At 36.7% G+C, this 24,864-nt stretch overlaps 1 protein-coding gene and 2 non-coding genes across 3 annotated transcripts in view; all 3 read left to right on the top strand.

Annotated features, from left to right (window-relative positions):
- LOC131065224 (protein FATTY ACID EXPORT 7) overlaps nt 1-24,864 on the top strand; it is a 69,531-nt gene that overhangs the window by 16,248 nt on the left and 28,419 nt on the right. The gene's annotated exons all lie outside the window — the stretch shown is intronic.
- On the top strand, nt 12,791-12,863 carry TRNAA-AGC (transfer RNA alanine (anticodon AGC)). Its single transcript has one exon. It is a non-coding gene; the product is annotated as a tRNA-Ala (tRNA).
- Nucleotides 18,619-18,691, top strand: TRNAA-AGC (transfer RNA alanine (anticodon AGC)). The gene has a single exon. It is a non-coding gene; the product is annotated as a tRNA-Ala (tRNA).

Raw genomic sequence — 24,864 nt, 5'->3', positions numbered from 1 at the left:
TTTATTGGTTTATTGAGACCTTTAGAATCTACTTAGAAGAAACGATCATGAAATGGTTTGTGCTAACATTGGAGGATGTTGCAGAGCAGTCATTCAGCTTGTTACCCCCACAAAGTATCTCATCATGGGAAGAACTTGAGTGGTGGTTCATGGAAGAATTCTACGGTGTAATCGAGGACAACACTTCAGTCGCTAGCCCTTCAATTGGTTATCCATTCCAAAATCAGATTCAATCGGATTATGATTGCGGCAATGCAATCTACAACATAAGAAGAAAGGAAGGTGAATCTATAGAAAAATTGATAATACACAACTTAATTCAGCTATACTGGAGGAATTGATCGTGAGAGAATGTGGGTCTGACAGTTTGGAATCAGCATGTTCAATTCTTGAAGAATTGAATAAAAAAATACATGATTTGCGTGAGACGAGTAACATCAACATAAGAGATGCAAATGAAGATGATCATATAGAAGAATCAGTTATCCCTTTGGAAGTCCCATCTGATGAAGAAGCAATCGATGATGTTTGTGAGTACAAGTCAGAACCTGAAGAAATTGTTGCTAACATTGATGAAGAATATTGTACCAGTCATGAGGAGAGTGAATCCATACCTGAGTACCTTGATGATACAATTGATAAAGAGGAGGTATGCGAATTTGAAAATGGCTTTCAAATATTTTCAAACCCCTTATGTGATGAAGTGATAGAGGAAAATCATATTCCCTACTGCCATGGTATGTGTGTAAAGGATTTTCATGTATTCTCAAATCCTTTATATGATGAAGAAGAAAAAATTTCAGACAGTATGGACAATACAAACATGTGTGAAGACAACATGGGTAATAATATGACTAAGTCACGTGATAAAAGGACCACAAAAATAAGAGAGTTACAAAAGGAAGGTACATCACATAGAGATAAAATAAAAGGTGAAAAGAAGTACCAGTTAGATAATATGCAGCATTCCAATAAAATAGAGATGGAGAATATGCGGATGCCACAAGAAGCAAACTTTTGTAAAAGTATAAATATCATTTCCTATGGAATAGGGGATAATGGTAATCCAGGTGAAATAAAGAATCCTTATAAAATAAGGGTGGATAATGCATCTTATGACAGGAATTACCAATCAGGTGATATCACTAATTTCAAAGTTTTTATACTACTTCATGATGAGAATCAGATGTTTGATAGAGGAAAGAATTGGTGTTCAGTTTTTGGGCTTGAGGCCACCAAAACAGGTCAATGAATTAGGCACATGGTCTGCTCTACCAGAGATCTGAATTCTTGCTATGCCCACAAGGGGCATCCATCCCCAGACAGAGCCACTGTTGGAACCCTAAAATTTGCAATTTTTAGAATTCCAAATTCCAAGACAAGGAGTAAGAAAAATTCTAAATATATATATATATATATATATATATATATATATACATATATATATTGAATAGGTACAAGTAATATATTTAATATTTGTTGCACAATATGAAACCATAACATAAACACAATAATGGGCATAAAAAATGGAGTGTGAAGCACCAAAGGGGGTATTTACATCATTTAAAGACCATTTATCCATTATATACCCATAAAATAGCCTTAAAATACCTCTAATATGCCTAAACAACTTGTAAAGTGACAATTAATTACATAAACTAAGGCAATTTCGGGATTTGGAATTATTTATATTTAAAAGGGGGGTGTCTTTTCACCCAAAGGGGTATGAAAACCATTCGAACACATATATATGTGTGATGTAAAATGTAAAGAAAGAAGAAAAAGAATAGAGACAAAAAGTGGAGGCAAATTTTGTACTTTTAAACTTTTTATCAAAAATAACTGGTTGCATTTTCTTTCTCATATGTGTTGAGAGTTAACATATTTCCAGAAGGTAGTTGCTTGTGATATTATCTAAAGGAGATAAGGTTATTTGTGTTGTTCCAGTAAAGTTTTGTGTTTCATATTGTAGATTTGGATCAAAAGGATTTACTTGTGAATTGTAATTGTTCGTTGTAATTCTTCCTTGGATGGTCTCTTAAAGTTAGGGTTAAACTCATTCAAGTGGTTTACAATATAAACATCAAAATAGAGCTCATAAGAAACAGTAACTGACAGACTTGCCAAAAGGGGTGGGTTTAAAAATTGTCTCATAAGTTTACACAATAAGTCCTGAAGAAATATAAGACTCTGTAGCCCAAATAAGAGGAAAGGCACTGGTCATTTGTAAACAAACCCTTTAACCATACCAATTACCCTTTACTCTTAAGCTTTAGGATTAGTAGAGTAGGTATAGTAAGGTAATTTAGCCAAAGTGTAACATATATACCTTTGTAAGATACATAGATCAATACACACATCTGAAATCAATCTGTTTGAGAAACTTATGCCATTTTGAGACTAGGAGATATCAGATTAAGACACTAAATCTGCTATAAAAAATATTAGTTGAAGGAACAACTAGTGAGTAGGTATACCCGCCTAGGTCCTGCAGAGCCTAAAGTGAGAGAGTTAGTAACCAAATAGGTTCACTCTATAAGTTGGCCAAGTCAATTGGAGGGTTTGATCATAGGAGTTGACATTTCCTTAGAACCCATCCAATCTGTTGATTTGAGACCCAACAAGATCCTTGATGTATCTAGTCAATACTAAACAGATATCTGTTATGTTGTGAATGCCCTCTGTTAGTTTATGAGCTTGCCTAAACTTGTTCACCTGGTTGCTGCCAAGCACATTCTAAGATACCTGTTTGGCACTATTGGTTATGGGCTGAAGTATTCACTTAATACCTCAATCTTCTTGGAAGGCTATTTAGATTCAGATTGGGCAGGAAGTGTGGAACGGAAAAGTACTTCGGGTATTTGTTTCAATTTGGGCTTTGCAGTAATCTCTTGGGCATGTAGGAAGCAATCTTCGGTAGCATTGAGCACTGTAGCATCTGTCGCATCTAGAGAAGCAGTGTGGCTTCGCAAATTTCTGGTTGGATTATTTGGTCAATCTAGTGGTCCTACCACCATTCACTGTGATAATCAAAGCTGTATAAAGATGTCAGTAAATCCCGTGTTCCATGACCGGTCCAAACATGTGGAAACACATTATCACTTCATTCGGGATATGGTGCAAAGAGGCACCATTCAACTAAAGTATATTAGCACAGATGAACAGGTTGCAGATATTCTTACCAAACCCTTATCCAGAGTGAAGTTCGAATACTTCAGAGACAAACTTGGTATTGTGGAAAATGAAACCCTGGTTGAAAGGGAGTTTCAATCTCAGTGACTCTATCTGTAGCGTTTTGATCATTCTTTGCTTGTGTGCAAGAATGAGAAGTATCCAATCTATGCTTGTGTGCTAGATGGAAAATTGTAATTATGTAAAGACCCACTTGTGTATTACACTTTCTATGCTTGTGTGCTAGAACCATCCTATGCTCGTGTGATATGTGGAAGATGTAATTCTATGCTTGTGTGCTAGATCCATTCTATGCTTGTGTGCTAGATGGAACTCTAAAGGTTCAGATTATGTATTCTCTTCTTCCCTAGTTAAGAGGGAGTGTTGTTTATAACTAGGAAAGAGGGTTCGGATTGCCTTAAGGCAACATCCGAACCCATATAGGACTGGGTCCTATCCTAAAAGGGTAACGTGCCCCTAAAACATGACCTGCCCCATATCAACCACGCCACACTAAATATCAACCACTCCACAATAAATTAAATTGGCGCCAAAATGCATTAAGGCCGACTTGGAGTTATATGGGTTAAAAGCTCATATAAATAAAGTTCAAATGCAAAACTCAAATCACTCATTCATTTTCTCATGCAATCAGCGAAATTGCTCTGCAACTAAATGTGCGAAATATAGAAGAGGATTGGGCGAATTTGTTCAAGAAGATGGAAGGCATTTGGTATTCCTTGATGCAGACTTGATGTAATTAGAAGGGCAGATTTGATATGATAAAAGGGAGCAGATCTGAAGAGTCAAGCTAAGTATTGTATTGATGCAATTAAGATTGAATACATAATCTGACCTGTGGGTCTTTAGTGCTGGGTTTTTCCTCCTTGGAGGTTTTCCCAGGGTATTTGTGTTGGCCTCTTGCTCTCTTGTTTTCATTCTTGCATTTACTTGATTATGGTTTACTTAATGTTAGCAAACAATTAAATGCTGGAAATCTGATTACTGATCTAGGTCACAAAATTAACAAAAGGATAACCATGGTCAAAGCAATGAATGCTTGAAGAGACATGTGGGTTAAAGGGATGGTTAAATTGGAGAAAAAGTCTCTAATCAAGAGTCACAAGTGGCTGGGTTAGTTTTAAGCCTTTAATGGTTTATGAAGACTTTGAGGGTTAACTTGTTGAAGAAATAAAGCCTTAATGCTTTTGAGAAGTGACTCCTTAAGGAATGTGCAAATGTTTAGGAGGGGGTGAAGGGATTAGAAGAATCTAGAAGATGGTTAGTGTGCAAGTGGGTTTTGTAGGAGAATACAAGTGGGAGGGATTTTAGGATTTTAATTGGAATAAAATTTATTTATTTCAATTTATTGGTGCAACTTGCAATTGGATAGATATTTAAATAAATATTGATTTATTTAAATGTGAATGTGAATGTGAATTTTGGATTTTATTTAAATAAATCTTAATTTATTTAAATGAGAAAAAGGGGGATAAAACATTAAATGCTTTAAAACTTGAAGGAAGTCATTAGAGGCTTGAGAAGTCTTTAGAATGAAACCATTAAAGGTTTGAAGACTTTGAGGGAAAACATTAAAGGCTTGAAAAGTCCCTAGAATGAAACCATTAAAGGTTTGAAGACTTTAAAAGAAGCCAATAAAGGTTTGAGTTGATGGGTTTTGGGTTAGCCTTTGGTTTAGGAATGTGCAAACCATTAAAGGGTGATTAGGCTAATAATAGGGGTTTAAACATGATTAGGAGAAAGGTTAACTTGCAACTTGCTTTTTCTAGAAAGTGCAAGTGGGTGAGGGATTTTAGGAATTTCAAATAAATATTAATTTATTTAAATGTGAGAGATGGGATTTGGAGATTTTAAATAAATTTTAATTTATTTAAATGTGAGAGGTGGGATTTAATTTAACAAATATGATTTATTTATTTAATTAATGATCTGAATTTGGTTAAGTGAATTAAATCAAATAAATTGAATAGTTTATCTAATTAATAGGAGAAGAGGGTTGGGATGAATTAATTAAATATTAATTTAATTAATAGTTGGACAAAGGGAAAGGATTAATTAAATGTGAATTTAATTAATAGTTGGATAAATGATAATTAAACAAATATAAAATTCATTTAATCAAGTGAATAGAAATAGGTGTCTACACTATCCGTTACCAATAGCAAACACAAGGGAATCGTTCCATTATGAAAAGGTAGGAGGGGGATAACAAATCAGATTATTATTAAGAGACATACCCCCTTGATATGTCCAAACCCTTCAGGAGAATATACGATGGAATCCACTATTATTCCAACAAAGATGGAAAGGAGGAATTAATTTCCAGAAGGAATATACGTACTGGTTGCTCAATAGAGCATTCTGAAAGTGCAGTCTGGTACGCTGAGCCTACCTTTATTGTTACAATATAAATTTACTGTTTTTTTTTTCCTGATTATAGATAGATGTAATTCTCAGACTAAGGATTAAGAACATAAAACAAATAATATATTTTCCTAAATAAATCTGATTATTTCGTTAGAAGTATTAGCAGCGAATATCATAATTCATATATTTTTGATCTAATCTTTGTATCCCTGCTAATGCCTATGGGAGGGATGGACTGGATTTGTGCTCAGGGAGAGGCGGTCTAATTCAAACCAATTAGGCAGTCCCGAGATGGGGTAAGGACTGGATGCTGTAAACCTTGAGGGTATAATCCTGAGATTGGGTAAGGGTCTGCATCTGTAAACCTTGAGGGAGCTTGTTGTAGTATGGTTTCTTAGCACCTTGGCAACATAATCACCCTTCCTCCCTTAGGGCTTGGTAGAAACAAGGTTAGATCATAATATAGAAGGTTATGAATGATAAAAATGTAGAATTAATTGTAAAAGGCATAATAACTTGATAATGCGTTAAGTAATTTATGATAATTGTTGAAAACATGACAGCGTCCAAATAGGGGACATCACATGCTAGAAGCCCAAGAGTCCTCAACATACTTTGCTGAAATTATCTCATCCCAATCTGCTGAATTTTCCACTAAAGAGCATAAATGTGGTCTCCTAGATAAAGCATCAACCACTATTTCCATTTTTGCTATTTATCATTCGAGTCTTGCTGATTTAGGAAGTACTTGGTTTTGTTGTGGTCAATTTTGATAGTAAACATACCTCCAACAAGATATGGTTTGAACTTGGCCAAGGCATGCATAATGGCCAACATCTCCTTATCATATATAGAATAACTCCTTTCACCGTCCCTCAACTTTTTGCTCTCAAATGTAATAGGATTCTAATCTTGCATCAAATCAGCACTTATTCCCTCTCGAGAAGCATCACATTCAAGCTCAAAAGGCTTGAAAAAAGTAGGAATTAATAATATAAGATTTCCACAATCCATAATATTAGTCTATGCTGAATTTCTGGATTAGATTTTGTTTCTGATTTTTGCATAAAATTGGGAATAGCTAGATTGATGCACAAACTCATGATCTTCTTAAATTGATCAAAGCATTGCTGCGCAACATTAGAACAAACAAATGCCTCCTTTTTGGTCAAATCAATAAGTGGGGCATCTACCTGTGAAATTTCCTTCACAAACCTCTTGTAGAATCCACAGTAACCAAAAAAAAAAAACTTAAGCTGTAAAAGATTAGCAGGCAGAGGCCAATCAACAATTGCCCTAGTTTTCTCTAGGTCTACACACACACACCCTTGGAGTTGTGTGACCAAGACAAATCCAAATTCACACTTAGATTCCTTGGCAAATAAGGACTCTCTTTGAAGGATGCTTAGGACTTCTCCTAAGTGCCTCATGTGCTCTTCCCATCTCTTGCTAAATATTAAAATATCATCAAAGAATATTAGAACAAATTTATGGAGCTGATTGTTAAACACCCTGTTCATGCAAGATTAAAAAATGGCTGGTGCATTGGTTAAGCCAAAGGGCATAAGTAGGAACTCATAGCGTCCAAAGTGACATTGGAAAGCAGTCTTCTCTACATCCCCCTCATGGATTTTGATATGATGATAGCCTCCGATCTTAAATCAATCTTGGAGAAGTAATGAGTACCATGCAACTCATTTATGAGCTCATCTATCCATGAAATAGGATAACTATTCTTTATTGTTTTCTTATTTAGAGTGTCTATGCAAATTCACATTGCCCCATCGTTCTTCTTCACCAACACCATTGAAGATGCAAAGAGACTCTTAATTGGCCTAATGTGTCCCATGTCAAACAACTCCTTGGGCCTTCTCTATCTCATCTTTGTGCCTCTTTGGATGCTTGTATGGGTGGTGATAATCAGTTTCACAACCTCCTCCAACTCTATGACATGCTCAATGCCTCGATCTGGAGGCCTCCGAAGAGGTATGCTCAATTCTATGACAGTGTTGTGCTTAGACAACACAATTTTCCACATGTAGATGGCAACTCATCTTCTGTTGCTTTGTAATTGTAGGCATAATAATACATTCCACTACCCACTCTCTATAGTCATGTCTAATAAGTCTCTCCATTCTTTTGAGAGAGACTATTCATGGCCCACCATTTGACATGCCTCTGAGTAAATTTTTCTTACCACCCGCTTCAAATTTCATCTCCATGGTCTGCAAATTAATATAAAACTCCCCAATTGAATGTAGCAACTGCATACCAAGGACTACATCTGTATTTGCGATGCTCACCACATAGAAGTCATCTTTGATCTCATACTCACCCAATTAAATGCTCAAGTTTTGAATATTCCTGATATATGTGAGGGTGAATCCATTAGCTCCCATCACTTTGAAAGCGTCACAATCTTTTGTTTTGACTCCCCTTCTGGTGACAACCCCCTCATCAATAAAACTTTGTGTGGCACCTATATCAATAAGAGTGACTATCCATTGTCCACATAATACTACCATAACTCTGAAAGATCCAACCTTTTAAAGCTAGATAGTTGGGCAAGTATGCTTCCACATTCTTGCTCCTTTGACTCTTTTGTAGAGCTATCCTCCTCTTCATCTTCCGGATCAGTGTTCTGTTTTGATTTTTCAGAAGCTGATTCATCAGCTGATTAGCACTCAATTTGCTTAGCTTTGGTCTTGATGGAACATTTGTGAGTTGGGTCTCATGGTTCTTTACAGCTAAAGGATAACTTCTTCCTTTAAAGGTCATTGAATTGATCTTCATCTAGTCTTGTAGACGCCTCCTTATTCCGATTTGAATCTCTTTGGAAGTGTTTCTTACCCCTATCTTTTTTACTTTGGAATCCCTTTGACGAAAACTTATCTTGAAGGTAGAAGATTCCATGTCTCTTGCTCTTTTGATGGCATCCTATAGTGTGGATGGGTTAAGAGCCTTTATCCAACCTCTCAAAGTATCGAATAGCGCATCAACAAATAATACAATCAACCTCCTCTCTAAAATATCTCTGACCTTCACTGATAACCTTTGAAATTATGCAATATAAATATCCACTGAACCTCTTTGTTTCAGCTATGCTAACTCCTTGGAGAGCAATTTTGGGTCCTTATCAAATCTATCTATTAGTCTCTCTACAAACTCATTATAAGAGACAATCTAAACATGGGGTAATCAGCCCATGGTACCACCATTCGTGCACTATTATCCAAATGTAAGTTTGCATATTTTTATTGCTTCATCTTCAACCATAGAGTTAAGCTGAAAGTATGTGTAAGTTTTTGCACCCAAGCTCTTGTGGTAGTCTTTCCATAACCATCAAAGTAAGGAATTTTTAACTTGCCCACCTTCATATGCAATTCCTGATTATGTTGCCTACCACCTCCCTATTCCTTTCCTTGAAAGCCAAGTAATTTGGAAATGTCATTTCAGCCTATAATTCATCTTCAAATCCATTCCAATCCCTCCAAACCTGCCTATGATATTCTTGATCAGTTGGTTCATTTTTAACCGGAGTGCTATTTCTTTGATTAAAGCTAGGCATAAGAGACCTAGAGTTGACTGTACCACTTAAGGTTAGCTGTTGAGCAGCCCTGTTATTAGCTGAGTTTTGCCCATTTGTGCCATTGTTTCCAGCATTACCATTATTGCCATTATTGTTTTGCATTAATTGGGCAACCATCTAGGTCATTTGTTGCTGTGATTGGGTCATCATGTTCATCATTTCCCACTAAGCTCTAGCCAATTCACTCAACATGTATTCCACACTGGACATTTCTGCTCTCCTTCCACCCATATTAAAAGGTTCCCTACTGTTTTGTCCCCACTGTCCTGGCAAATGTTTCCTTTGCTTGTTCAATCTTAGGTTGAGTTTCAGCGTTTGGATTTGATTTGTTTCTTCTTAGGTAGTAATGATTTGTGCTAGGATGCATTACTCATACTGAATAGGCTGCGAGAAATTTCTCTGTGCTCTGATAGCACTGTAGTGTAGGCCCCTGATTTTTTTTATTTGAATGATTTTGCCAAATAGAAAGAGTTTTCTTGACAACAATGATTAAGTTATTTGCTGATAAGTTTGAACAATGTTTTCACATTCATTCATAATCTACGTTACCAGGAGACCCTTCTCCTACCCCCTGAGACGCGTACCAGAGACAGAGACGCATACCAGAGACAGAGACGCGTCTCCGGTACTAGAAACATCTCTGGAAACTTCCTGATGCACAGGCCACATAGATTTAATATTATAAGCAATTTTAATTTCAACTTTTGTTCAATTTTAAATTTAACGTTAAACTTTACCACTGTTCTTGTTTTCAAAGTTCTATGTCATGATACTCTCTAGAAATTATTAAATTATATTTAAAAAAAATTGGTGTCTCGAAGTACCCGTCTCCTATTTTTGAAAATTAGGCGTACCAGTACCGGTACCAGTCTCCAGCGTCTCCAAGTACCTCCATTTCCCGGTAACCTAGTTCATAATGCTTTTTTACATTACTTTTGGAGCATAGTCATTGCTAAACTTGAAGATAATGATATGAAAAGACTTAACTGCCTAATAATTTTAAAGAAACCAAAATGACTCGATTGAGCAGCTTATTTGGAAGTTGTAGACCTGATGCAAACTCAGATTTGTGGACCGTCATTAACAGCAGCAATGCAGCACCTTTTTGGCATGAAACAACCCCTTCTAAGGCAGCGATAGAAATATAATGCACCTCCAATGGAAAACAAGCAACATCCAAGTACTTGGAACAGATTTGTAGACTGAGATACCACTAGATCAGTCACCTTCAAGGCAAATAAGTTATCCTTAGTTATTTTTGTAGCTAGCTGAGCATAGGTAAAACAGGGGCGAATTGCTAAAATATTGATTGAATGCCTCCAATCACCAAAATCTGCTAACAGATAATCAAATCAGCTGCTAAAACCTTGGATGCCACCTTAGGGACTGTCATCAATCTGAAATAAACCCTTAACCAAGTTGATCCCTTATGAGCAAGGCAGCCAGCAAAATAGGGCGATTTGGCTCAATAAAATTCACATTTGATCCAAAAATTCAGAAATCAACTTTAAATCAGGCGCCTAGAGAAACCCTTTTGATTAATACCCACAAAAGGTTCACCAATAAATAATCCTAGTCGACCTCAAAAGGTGAGTTTTTTGGTTCTTCCTGGCACTGTATGGATACCATAGACGTCCCTTCAACCATGACATTACAAACTATTTCCAATCCTCTATTCACACCCAAAACTCATAAGAAGTTACTTGCAATCAAAAAACAATAAAGACCTTCATTTCAACTTTGAAAACTGAATCAAACCCTTTAATTAAAACACCACATCCAAAGCATCAGCATAACCTCTTTGTGAGACTGTCAGCAATCACCCAGGAAGGATCTTTCACCTCTAAAGATGATATTCTCCATGAAGGGTTTCGTCTTCATGAAGTTCTGGAAGAAAACCAGCAGCATATCCTTCTCCAAATTTCCATGCATAATGAGAAAGAGTTCTAAAATGGCCTTATATATGTCCCCAAACTTCAATGCCCAAATATTAGACTACAGTTTGATAAATTAAAATATTTCATCATTTTCAAAAACATGGGCACACATTCCAAGGCATTAGTTATTTTATTAAATAATTAAATGCTTAAATGAACTTTACAATAACCCTTTAATTAAAATCACCCCCCCTTAATTTACGGAATCACCAACGGAGCATCAGATGCCGAAGTTGAATGTGTCGGGGTGTCACTGAAGATGAGGAGACATTACTGAATCTAAAACGGTGACTTACTATAAATAGCCATGGGCTTCAAGAAATGTGGAGCTCAAACTGAGTGGCCTAAAACACTTTCAAAAGCATCACCATGAAACACATTGAATACTGAGTTCAAAGCCAACAATAGAAAAGCTGAAGGAACAAAACTGCAACAGCTTCAAGAACCAAGGAGTTCCCTAACTAACCACATGAGCCTATGGGAACTTGACGGGTAGGTTAATGGTCATGAACTGCTCTGCTGAGAGAGGGCACATTACATAATCCTTGCCTTTTGTCAAGATTAACATATTACTTCAACACAAAACCATTTTTTATGTTGTCCATGTATTTCAAACTGTAAATTCACTTTTAGCTTTTTCTATCAAACTAAATATTAAATAGATTAAGTTCTCAGAATATGATCCCTAATCAACATGTGGAACTTATGCACCCCAAGAGCACTAGCAGGCAGTTATGCTGAGTAATATTGTACTCGATATTTTCAGCTTTGCAATTTTCAGCATTGGCTTAATTGACCTTGCAATTTGCAAGCTGTGATCTTGAAGGGTATCTTGTTGTAGAGGAAACCAAATTTGAAGGGTATCATGGGAGTGTGGAAGGCTTTCACGAAGGTAAATTAACTTGTCAAATGTAATTTGGTGTATGATTGAGAAAAAATTGCAACCCATGGGACAACATACTAAATGAATGTGCATTCTTGCCATTGGTCTTAAGCACTAATCCAAATGCGTATATAGACAACTGGAAAGCAATTCTTTTACAAATTTTGTTTAATGACTGGAAAAGCAGAAATTAAATTTTCAAAAAGTGCATATTTATATAGTTGAAAAGAAAAAGGGAAAAACTGTTGTAAATTTTTTACACTTAGATTATCTGGAGTAAAATAAATAAAAATGAACTTATAAACTATTTATTTGTTATATTTTGTAATAAACAAGCAACGTTTTGTATAAATGGAGTCTTTGATTCACACTTATGAGTTAAGTTGTTGTGATAGACTACTACATCTAATGCCTAATGGCTAATACAACTGCAACAATGATGTTTGTGGCATGACCTTATAAATCATCAGGGAGAAATACAGGCACAAAATTGGTTTTCAAAAATTTCATTCCACACCCTACCAATTTTTCTCTATCATTAGATGTAAATATTGGTATTCAAAATTTAGAGTATATTGGGAGGTTATGCCCACATTGGAGGATTTCTTTCTAAGAAAGTGTGATTGATACAACGAATCATTTCACATATTACCTTGGTATCATGTACAACTCTCTTTCACATATCTTAAGGTCTCTCTCATGTAAAACTTTGTATTTCAAGATGTCTATCATCTTCCATGTGTCGATGGGTATATCGGAAAGCCAAGCATGTTGGTGTTGGAAATAAGCCACACCCGGACCGACGATGGATTGGTCCAAGAGGGGCCAGTAGCTCAGTGGTAGAGCACTCCATCAGCGTTATGGAAGGTCCTAGGTTCGAGTCCTAGCTGGTCCATGTCTCAACATGGTATCAGAGCCAAGGTAATCGAACCTAAGGCTATTCAATTTTGATAAAATTCAAGGACTAAGTTACAAACTACATCACATTTCCATAATGGCCAACGCTATCAGATTCGAAGATAGACTCGGAGGTAGCGAAGATTTTTCAGCTTGGAAGTTTAGAATCAAAATGATTTTAAGAGAAAACAAAGTTGATTCATATGTCCAAACTGAAAGTGCACAACCAGAAGATGAAACCGAGAAATCCACATGGATCGAGGGAAATGATAAGGCTATTAAAATAATAGTGGATGGGGTAAGAAATAATATAATGCCCATCATTAGAAAGCAGGAGATGGCTTATAAAATGTTCAAGGCACTTGAAAGGACATTTGAGATATCAAATGCAAGTCGTACTCTAGCACTAAAACGAGAAATAAATCATATCACCATGAACAAAGGGGAGACAATCAATGCCCATCATTAGAAAGTAGGAGACGGCTTATAAAATGTTCAAGGCACTTGAAAGGACATTTGAGATATCAAATGCAAGTCGTACTCTAGCACTAAAACGAAAAATAAATCATATCACCATGAACAAAGGGGAGACAATCAACGCCTACTTCATGCGGATATCAGTTCTAAAAGATGAACTTGCAACTCTGGACTATGAGATCCGAGGCAAAGAACTAACACTCATTGCTTTAGATGGGTTGCCTAGTGGATGGAGCACATTCGTCCAAGGCATCAGTGCAAGGTCCAAATATCCTAAGTTTGAAAGACTAAGAGATGACTGTCTACAAGAAGAATCCCGATTGAACAAGGTAGGAATAAAACAGAAGAATATAGATGAAGACTTGCAAGTCCTAAATACAAACATGAATAAGAAGTACAAAAAGAAGCAATTCAGGAAAAGAAAAGCTAAACAAGGCAAGAACACTTCTAAGAAAGACCTATCACATGTTCAATGTTATAGGTGTGACAAATTCGGACACTATGTTGCAAACTATCCGGAGAAAGGGAAGCAAGCCACATTTGCAAAAGTGAAGAAATCTAGAAAAGAAAATGACTCCGAGAACTATGTCCTCTACTCAGCACTTACAAGCCATACTTCAAACAAATCTAACTCATGGGTGATCGACAGTGGTTCATCCAGACACATCACCGGCTTTAGAGAAATACTAGACTCCATGATAGAGAAAGATGATGAGGAAGTAACCATCGGAGACGATTCTTCACATCCAGTCAGAGGAATTGGAACCTGCACCATCAAACTGAAGATAGGCATGTCACTACAACTTGAAGAAGTACTATATGTTCCAGGCATCAAAAGAAATCTAATCTCCATATCAACACTAGAAGATCAAGGATACAGAGTGACTTTCATGGAAAACAAGGTGTTGGCTTGGCCAAAGAGATCCTCCATCAAAGACGCTAAGGTCATTGGTCGAAGACAAGGCTATTTGTATGAGCTATGTACAGAGCCCAATCTAGTATTGATCCATGAAGCAACTAATGCAAATGAAGTATGGCATAGGAGATTAGGCCATTTGAATTATAGAGCTTTGTCAACCCTGGGAAACCTTGTCACAGGTCTACCTAAGTTGAAGCAATATCATTCAGAGGCATGCCAAGGGTGTGCCTTAGGTAAAAATACCAAAAATGTATTTCAGAATAGTACTAGGAAAACTAGCAAAGTTTTGGAGTTAATTCATTCTGATGTATGTGGACCTATGTCCGTACCCTCGCTAGGGGGATTTTTGTACTATGTAATTTTTGTTGATGACTACTCTAGGAAGACGTGGATCTACTTTCTGAAATGTAAAAAATCAGAAGAGATCCTAAGTAGGTTCAAAGAGTTTAAAACATTAACAGAAAATCTCTCTGAAAACAAAATTAAAACCTTAAGAACTGACAATGGGGGGGAATACACATCAGGACTATTTAAAGACTTTTGTAGAAATTCTGGGATTAAGAGGGAGTTGACAATACCTTATAATCCACAACAAAATGGAGTAGTTGAAAGGAAAAATAGGACCATAGTAGAAGCTGCCAAAGCCATGATACTAGATCAAAATCTAAACTTGAACCTTTGGCCAGAAGCAACTAACACTGTTGTGTACATACAAAATAGATGTCCTCATTCACACCTTGAAGATAAAACTCCTGAGGAAGTCTTTACCAAGACAAAACCAGATATCAGCCATCTTAGGATATTTGGGTGTCCGGTCTATATTCATGTACCTAAAGAGAAAAGACTAAAACTAGAACCCTCTGAAAAAAGGGGAATACTTGTAGGATACAGTGAAACTTCTAAAGCCTACAAAAATCTATGTACAAGGGCAGAGAAATATTGAACTCAGTAGGGATGTAATCTTTGAAGAAGATTTAGCCTTCAAAAGGGCCCAAAATACAATAGAACCTGAAATTCATAATCCTACTCCTAACCTAGAAGAAGAACCTACTCCTGAGCTTCAGAGGGAGTATCTTGAGGAAACTATAAGTGAAACACAAGACCCACCTATAGATAATCGCAAGAAAAGACCACTATGGGCCACCAAAACTATAGCAGAAGCTCAGAAGTTCGCTGCTCCTTCAGGAACCTTCAGGGAAAGCAAGAGGCCTAATAAATTCATCAACTATGTTGCACTTATGAATGATCTCTCTAAAGCTGAACCTAACAATGTTTCAGATGCACTCAAACATCAAGTATGGATAGATGCCATGACTGAAGAATATCAGTCCATTATGAAGAATGATGTTTGGGAGATTGTTCCTAGGCCAACCAAGAAGTCTGTCGTGTCTTCTAAATGGTTGTTTAAAATCAAGCATGCTGCAGATGGCAGTATTGAAAAACACAAGGCCAGATTTGTAGCTAGAGGGTTCTCACAGAAGGAAGGAATAGATTATGAAGAAACATTTGCACCTGTTGCCAGGTACACATCAGTAAGAACTGTCCTAGCCATTGCAGCAGCAAAGGGGTGGAAGGTACATCAGATGGATGTTAAGACAACATTCCTAAATGGCGAGATCGTGGAAGAAGTCTACTTAGAGCAACCTGAAGGGTTTGAAATTCATGATGCAAAGTCTCATGTGTGTAGACTCAAGAAAGCTCTTTATGGGCTCAAACAGGCTCCCAGAGTTTGGTATGAAAGAATTGACACCTATCTCTCAAAGCTGGGTTTCTCTAAGAATGATGCAGATCCTAATCCCTACCTCAAAAGAAATAAAGGTGATATGTTAATATTAATTTTATATGTTGATGACTTATTAATTACAGGAGATGATCACCTAATAGATCAATGCAAGAAAGATCTATCCACATAATTTGATATGAAAGACTTGGGGCTTCTTCATTACTTCCTAGGATTGGAAGTATGGCAGAATTCTGATAATATTGTACTGAACCAAGGGAAGTACACCTTGGACATATTGACAAGATTTGGAATGCTAAACTGCAGACCCATGACCTCTCCTATGGAAACCAACTTCCATAAACTTAAAAAAGCAGCAGCAGAATCAAGACCTACTGACCCCACTCAATACAAGCAGATGATTGGGTCCCTGATGTATCTAGTAAATACAAGACCAGATATCTGCTATGCTGTTAATGCCTTAAGTCAGTTCATGTGTGAACCTAAGGAGATACACCTGGTTGCAGTAAAGCATATAATGAGATATCTACAAGGTACCCTAAAGCTTGGTCTTAAATATGAAAAGGTTGACATAGATCTACATGGATTTACAGATTCAGATTGGGTTGACATTGTGATTGACAGAAAGAGCACTTCAGGGTGCTGCTTCAGTTTAGGGTCAGCCATGATATCCTGGATCAGCAGAAAACAATCTTCAGTAGCTCAGAGTTCCACAGAGGCTGAATATATTGCAGCTTCAATGGCTGCCCGAGAAGCAGTATGGCTAAGGAAATTGCTCGTGGGATTATTTGGAGAACCTATGAAACCTATAGTCATTCAGTGTGATAATCAACGCTGTATAAAACTTTCTGTAAATCCAGTATTTCATGACAGGTCCAAACATATTGAGATTCCATATCACTATGTACGAGATATGGTTGACAGGAATGTGATAAAGTTAGAATATGTGTGTACAGGAGATCAGACTGCAGATATTCTGACCAAACCACTTTCCAGAGTGAAGGTTGATCACTTCAGAAAGGGTTTAGGTATGATAGAAAGGTAATCTGCTTTGTAATCTATACTTACATATATTTAAGATGTTTAAGGTGTAAACTTCTTTGTCATGTTTGGACTATCTCTTGGCTTCTTGCCACCTGTGTTCATATCTAAGAGGTGACGATCTCTCAGATACTGAACACTTGTATGTAGACATCATAAGGTGACGATCTTATGATAGTCAAACCAGTAATCATGTTGGATCACTGGTAAGTCATGGATGTGCCATGGCTATGTTGTGATACAACATTTGTACAAATGTTATTGCATTATCACAACTTGGATATGATGAGAACTTAAGCACTTCTCATATGGTTATCCTTGTATTGCGTGTTAGGCAATATTGATATCACGTGTAGGTGATATCTCAACCATTGATCATGTTGGATCTCTGGTAAGTCATGGATGTGCCATGACTATGTTGTGATAAACATTTATAAATGTTATTGCACTTATCACAACTTGGATATGATGAGAAACTAACCTTTCTCATAGACTTATCCTTAAGTATTGCGGGTTAGGCAATACTGATATCATGTGTTAGGTGATATCTTGATGAATCTTACAGATCACATGTTTTGGTGATTTCTCACATGATCAGGTGATGATTCTCTTATTTTAAAAAAAATAATAATACTTTGTCACATGCTCAAGTGATGTTCTTCTATTTTGTATCATATGTCTTGATGGTACTTCTCATGTATAAATGATTTTTGCTGACTGACATTATCTTAGTTATGAAAAGGAAATGTGATGCAGGTTGCCTTATCTTCCAAAGCTAAGAGGGAGTGTTAATGCATGGTAGCTTATGCAAGATAAGATCTTCCTAACCTTCCTTGTTCTGTTATTTATCTACATGCTTCATGTCTGATTTATATTAAATGCTATAAGTTATCGGGTTAAATTCGCCGATACATACTGGCTATCGGATGCATAAACATTGGCACCTATTCACATCTGTTATTGGGCTTAATTATATCGAGCATATTTGTTATCGGGTTTAATGAATACACCGCTTCATTTGGCATTAACATTGGTTAACAAATTCACCGGTTGGATTATATTCATTGTGCACTTTTAATCATCGGTGTTTTTATGAACCGATTCATTAAATTGATCAGTCATTATATTATGATATTACAATATGCTATCGGGGGTTTTTGAACCGATAATCAGCATTGTGTTAATGGTATAATTGTAAAGGCACCGATCAATGGGTGCATTGATCGGTCATGCCTAAAAGGCATGACCGGTCAATACACCAATTGACCGGTTACCTAAATAATATATATGGCAATTGAATTCATTTGGGGAAGACATAGAAAAATATTAAATGATCTCTCTCCTTCAGACCTGCAGATAAAAATCAGATTTATTAGACATTGACATAATTCCTCATATCCATATATAGCATTCATAGTTCATAACTTGTTCTTTAATTAAAATTGAAATAACTTTACATGGTATCAGAGCCAGGTCTAGGCTAGGAGCCCCAAGCACACGAGAGGTGTGGCTTAAGGGGGGGTGTTGGTGTTGGAAATAAGCCACACCCGGACCGACGATGGACTGGTCCAAGAGGGGCCAGTAGCTCAGTGGTAGAGCACTCCATCAGCGTTATGGAAGGTCCTAGGTTCGAGTCCTAGCTGGTCCATGTCTCAACAAAGTATAGAGAAAGGTTTAGTATATGGTACTGGTGATATATAATAAGGGGAACCTTTTTGGAGAGATAAAGAACCATCATCTAAAAAAAGGATTCAAATGCTTTAAAAATAATGATTTTGGGATTCTCAATTGCTAAGAGGTGATAATTATTTGTCTTGGAAAACCAAGGTCCAACCTCAACTTGAGTTTCATGGGATGTTGTTGAAGAAATCAGCATATCAACACAAGCTAGAGATGAGTAGAGAAGGTTTGATAAGGTTAGTGTTGTGATGTTTTCACACATCGACCCATTGCAAATGGGGATCCCCACTTTTTGCTTGTGGGTTAGTTGTCTTAGTTTAGTCGTCTAGCTTAGCGGTAGTTTCTTTAGCTATTAACCTCTTGCTGGAGAGGGGATGCAGTGCAACTTCTAGGTCAGGTCAGGATGTCAAGCAAGTGGATGCCCTTAGGTCAGAACTTAGAAGCCAAGAACAATCAAGGAGAGGGGCAAATTGAATGATTAAGTGCTTGAAGGAAGGAATATTTCCTTTACTGCCCCAAATTCATGACTAGGAAGGTGGATGATGATTTCCCTCTTTGAATTGCTAGGATGCACGACTTGTGGAGATCAAGTGCTTGAAAAGTTTTGAAAACAATGGTGAGATTGCCTTGGTTAATGAGGATGAAAACATTTTAAAAGTAAATGGAGTGGAGAAATCTTGGTGCTGAAGGTGAACAATATGGCTTAGCAAAATTGCCTCATACCCTAAAATGTCCGGCCATCCTTAGCCTTCCATCTGGACACATCAAAATCCCTGGCCATCCTTAGCCTTCTGTCCGGACACATCAAAAAGTCCGGCCATCCTTAACATTCCATCCACATCCCTCCAAAAGCCTGACCATTAACATGTCCACATCCTTCCAAATTCTCGGCCATCTCATTCCTTATCCTCTCCAATCCACGACCAAGGTGGAAATACTTCCCTTGCTGGCTGAAATCCACAATAGTCTTCCTTGGCTGGTCAAGACCTGTGGCCAAGAGCAGATCAGGGTAAATTCAGACCTGAAAACATAAAAATCAGACATGAAATCAGAGACTAAATCATCATTTCCCCCATTAGGAATGCATATCAAATCAGAAAGTTCAAAAAATGTGTGAAATCTGTCTATGGTCATGGGTGTTTGATGCTTTCCGTGTTTGTTTTGTAGGCAACTAAGGAAAGAAGATGAAGGAACTGGCTGCAAGCATCTCAAGGGACATTGCAGCAAAGGAGGAAAGCTCCCCATAACACTTCAGCAATGCAGGAGAGAGGACTTCACAAAGAGGCACAAGGAGGCGAATCGATGTCATGAAGGATCCAACACATTCAAGGCAAAAGGGATATCTTCACCATGTCCAACAACTTCTCAATGAGGCAAGTATAGAGGTCGTCATCAAGGAAGGAACATGTGACTATCTTGAGTTTCCTTCAGAAATCCATGAAAACTTGTCAGGATAAGGAGGCAATCCAAGGAGGAGATTCAAGATGGAGAGCAATGTAAGGACAAGTTCTAGACATCATAAAGGAGGAGTTTTCACGCAAGAGAAAGAGAATGATCAAGGAAAGACAATTTCAAATCAAAGTTAGAAAGTCAGCTTGGTCACTACAAGATGATATAATTTGGGAATATCTCCCACCATCATCACATCAGACGCTTGGAAATATCGAGTATCAAGAGATATTGCCCAAATCAAAAACACTTGTGATGAGTTACAAGGAGTAAGCTGAGGTGGTGCCTAGTCATCACCAACCCAATTGCATCATTCCAAGTCAAGGCGTCCAGATTCAGTGCACTTGACTCATCCAACGAGGAGGATAACTACCACATGTGGGGGCACAAATTTGTATGTGCTTAACCTCTCATCATTCATTGGTCGAAATTCAAGGAAGGACATGTGTCCTAAAAAATGTAATTTTATCATTGGTCAAGCATCAAATGTTGTGTAATGGGTGTAACAAACCCTAATTAGGGTTTCTATCTTTCAATCTTGGCCATTGATTTGGATTTGATCCAAGCCATTCAATTGTATCGAGAGCACTATATAAAGCTCCACTCTTTCATTTGTAAAGGTTATATAGTTCAATAGTAGGTTAATAGTTAATAGTTGATCAATAGTTGATAGTAGATAGCTAGAGTAGAGTAGGAGAAAAGGAGATTGTTGGCAAGGCTTTTTTGCAAGAAGCATATTATTTTCATTGAAGATATGGTGAATTTTATGTGTTGATTAAACATTTGCATGGTCTCTACTTCTCATTTATTTTCATGTTGATAAGATGGATGGAAGCTATTGTGGATGATTAATGGTGAAATTCGCATGTTCATACTACTTGTATTTCGCTGATTGCTAGATACCTTGCATGGTCAAATGAACTCTTTATACAAACTCAACTTCGATTGCTACTTACCCATTGATATGCATCACATTGATGGTATCTATGTTGTTGGTGGTGATTTGAACATCATAAGATTACCTTAGAAGATCGCACTAGCTTTGTGGAGTTGTTCTTTGCATGGCAAAGCAAAGTCTAGTAGAGTTTCACTAAGTCATTCATAGTCTCTTACATTCTTAGGATTAGACTAGCTTCTTAAACCTTCATCCTTTTTATCTTTTTCCAAATCAGTGAATTTCGATGTTCTAGCCACATTCAAGCAACATTCATGCAAACGTAAGTCCCCCTTGTGACTCCACCAATATCACATCAAACCATTGAGCTTATCCACACGCCAAGACCTAACATTTGGAACCTTGGAGTCACCTCAAGTGATCACTTAGTTCAGCATTTGAGAGGATTTTGTTCAAGAGAGGATAAGATACCTTGTTATTTTATTTTGTGTATGAAGTGCATAAAAAACACAACAGTTAGGCAAAAGGCCAAATTGATAATCTAGTTCAGAGTTTCAAATAAGGTTCAACCTCACATCAAAATAATGACTATTGCTAAAGAGGCTTCAAATCTATCACAAGATAGTCTATGAATAAAAAAATGAGAATCAGATCCTTAATTTGAAAAGGTAGTTAACTGTTGGAAACTACAAACTGGTGAAAAACTATAGATTTTTTAAGAGAGTTGTAGAATCAAGGACATTATTGCAAACATTAAGGGAAATTGTGTTGGATGACTCTTTTGTACCCATCATCTTGAGAGCACTACACCTACCTTTCAAGTGTTTGTGTAATATACACCCCTAAATGTTTTTGAAATTTGTTACCACTTGAAATTTAGTATGCCATGCAATGCCCCTTCCACTTTTTTGATCACCCAGTTTTCAAGATGGGCAAGGTGAGAGCATATGGTGTTTAGGACCATAGTTTGAGGACTTTGTGAGTACTCTCTAGAACTCTCCAAACTCCCGAGTCCTATCTTTGGCCAAGTCCACTTGCCATTGACTCCTGCGGCGAGTTTTTTGGAAGAGTTATGGGGAGTACTTGTCTGAGTCTTGCCTTGGGACTCTCTAAGTCCTAGACTCAGACTCTCAAGTTCTAGGTGCGGACTCTCAGATCCGCTTGGGTGCATCTAGGGAGGTAAAAAACATAAAAAAGTGACTTTTTCTTCACTTTTTTTTGGTCCAAAATAGGTTTGAACAGCAAAATAGGAAAGGAAGGAGAGAAGAAGAGGAGCATTCGAGATCCAACAAGACGATGTTGAAGAAACAATTCATCATCATTTTGATACTGTAGCACCTTTTAGTTCAAGGCCTGACAAATTGAGTTACATTAGGAGGGGAAAGAGGAATATGTAGATTGTACTTGGTTGTTTTTCTCATTTTAACATATTATTATATGTAAACATTTATAAACTTATGATACTTTTATACATTTGAAAGTTTGAAATTATGAGTATCAATTCTGAAATTTCAAATATTGAGTGTTTGAAGATCATATGATGTGTAATGTTTGAATTATGACAAATTGATAGTCAAATTAGACTTTTATGTTCTTTAAATGCATTAATTTTTTGTTGTAAAACTACCGTTTTTTTTGCCGAGTCCTAGTCGTGTTTTTTGTCGACTTTGTACCCAGTTCCAAGTACGAGTCAAAATTTTAGGCTGCTGAGTCTGCACCGAGTTTGTAATGTCAGGTTTATTAGTTCTTAGTAGACATTTACTCCAAATTATTTAACTTACTAAAGATTATAATACCAAAATATAACATAAACTATGTAATCAATAGTCTGAATCAATTAATGTCGCTTGCTCTTCCTATTATAATCAATATAAATGAATGCTAAGTGAATAATATATCTTTAAATTTTCCCTTTCACCCAAAGGGGTGTAGACTGAAAGATAGTTGTCTCTGATTAGTCTTTGATAAATGTGCTGATGATGATCTTCCAATCTGTAACTTGATTCAATTGCTCTTCCAAGTTTGACAATAAACTATACAATGAAGTCTGTTGTTTCTGCTATGTCTGATATACTCAACAAGCTTGCAGGTCCGAAGGTATTGCTGGTAGCAACATGTTTGCTATATCTAATATGATTAATGTAATTATGCAAGATATGGTGATATTGCTGAGAAGCGATATGTTGCTATTTCAGATTTGGATTTATATGCTTGCAACCACAAATATTGATGCTGTTCCTGATTATTCTTTCTATGTATGCAATCATGGTGCTCTCTGATCTGCAATATATCCTTGCAACCAAAATGCCAAAGGCAACTGCTCAAACGAGCAGATCCAAATAGGATACAATTAAACAAAAACAAATTCCAATTTCATGCCTTCTTGGATAGGGGTCGATCCTCATTAAGTATCTTGGTATCAAATGGTTGCATCTTTTGGGAGTAGAGACATCTTTGTCAAGGATTAATTAATCTTTCTTAAGATCGCACCTTTCCATTATTCATGAGTATTTGTTATTTATACAAATTAGCTATTTCTCTTAATCGCTGTCTTACATCACTACTCATAATTGCTGTCTAATGAGTAATCATTCTTTTAATAACTAATCATTTGATTAGTTAATATATGTGACAAATCAGGGTGGCGATATTGATAGATGGCTACGTATGTGGTAATCTATAAGTTCTATTGCTGACTGCAATCATCTCTTGGCAAAAGTTGATATATTCGTTTGGTTGCATTGAGACTCAGTCTTCTTTGACATGAATCGTTGATAATAAAACGATTATAATGATTGCTCAATATAATCTACTTTAATTAATGACTTGACCATTCTTTACAAGCGATTTGTAATATGTTTCCTTGAGCGACGATTACATCAATTGTCCTTATTATTATATGGATTACTGCTTGGTGGGATCCATCTGAGGTAATCGCTGCACAAGTTCGCTATATTGGTTATTTTTTGCTACTCATTGACCAAGTCATTTGTCATATGAGTCGGCTTCTCTTTGGTGTCATGATTCTGGCTATAATCTCCTTACTGAATGCTGTCTAGTTATGAAGAACTTACATTGTTAAATGTATACATGGATCACTGTCTTACAATAATTACTGTCTCTTCTTAATTCCAGATTGACTTTATCATAGACGAGACTGGTTATCTAACATATTTGACTTCTTTATGTATGATAATCTGATTCATTATCTTGATTTTGTCTCTCCAGAGACTTCACAAAACTGAGATGCTTGATTGACATGATGAGGACAGGATGGGAACATCACAGAGTTCGAATCATCAAACTTTGTTTAGGACTACAATTAAAATAAATGCTACAACTGAAATGGAAAGCACTAGGTGGGAAGCTAGCAAATTCCACTTATTCAGTGGAGTGCATATGCAATCCTGAAAGAAAACACACAACTACTTGTTCAACGAGGTGCGATTACAAACATCCACTTATAGAGTGACAAGACAAAGAGGAGGGTTCCACTTATTTAGTGGGAAATCTTAATACAAAGTAACTGCTTGTTCAGTGGGGAATCAATAATCAAACCATCTACTTGTTCAGTGGGAACATCACAAACTTCCACTTATTCAGTGGGCAAAGCAGAATAATCACTTATTCAGTGGCGTGAGTATGATAAGTAAAGGGCTTATACCGAACTCACAGCTGTACTAACATCCAGTATTTGCAATGATTAACATGGAATGCATTACAAAATAGCATGAAATCGCTACAACAATAGATATATTATTATGTTCAGAGTCATCACGCCACTACAACTTAATCCA

This window comes from Cryptomeria japonica, chromosome 2 (assembly GCF_030272615.1).
Source record: "Cryptomeria japonica chromosome 2, Sugi_1.0, whole genome shotgun sequence".
Taxonomy (NCBI): domain Eukaryota; kingdom Viridiplantae; phylum Streptophyta; class Pinopsida; order Cupressales; family Cupressaceae; genus Cryptomeria; species Cryptomeria japonica.
Note: the sequence above shows the minus strand (reverse complement) of the source record. Positions and strands in the feature narration are given on the sequence as shown.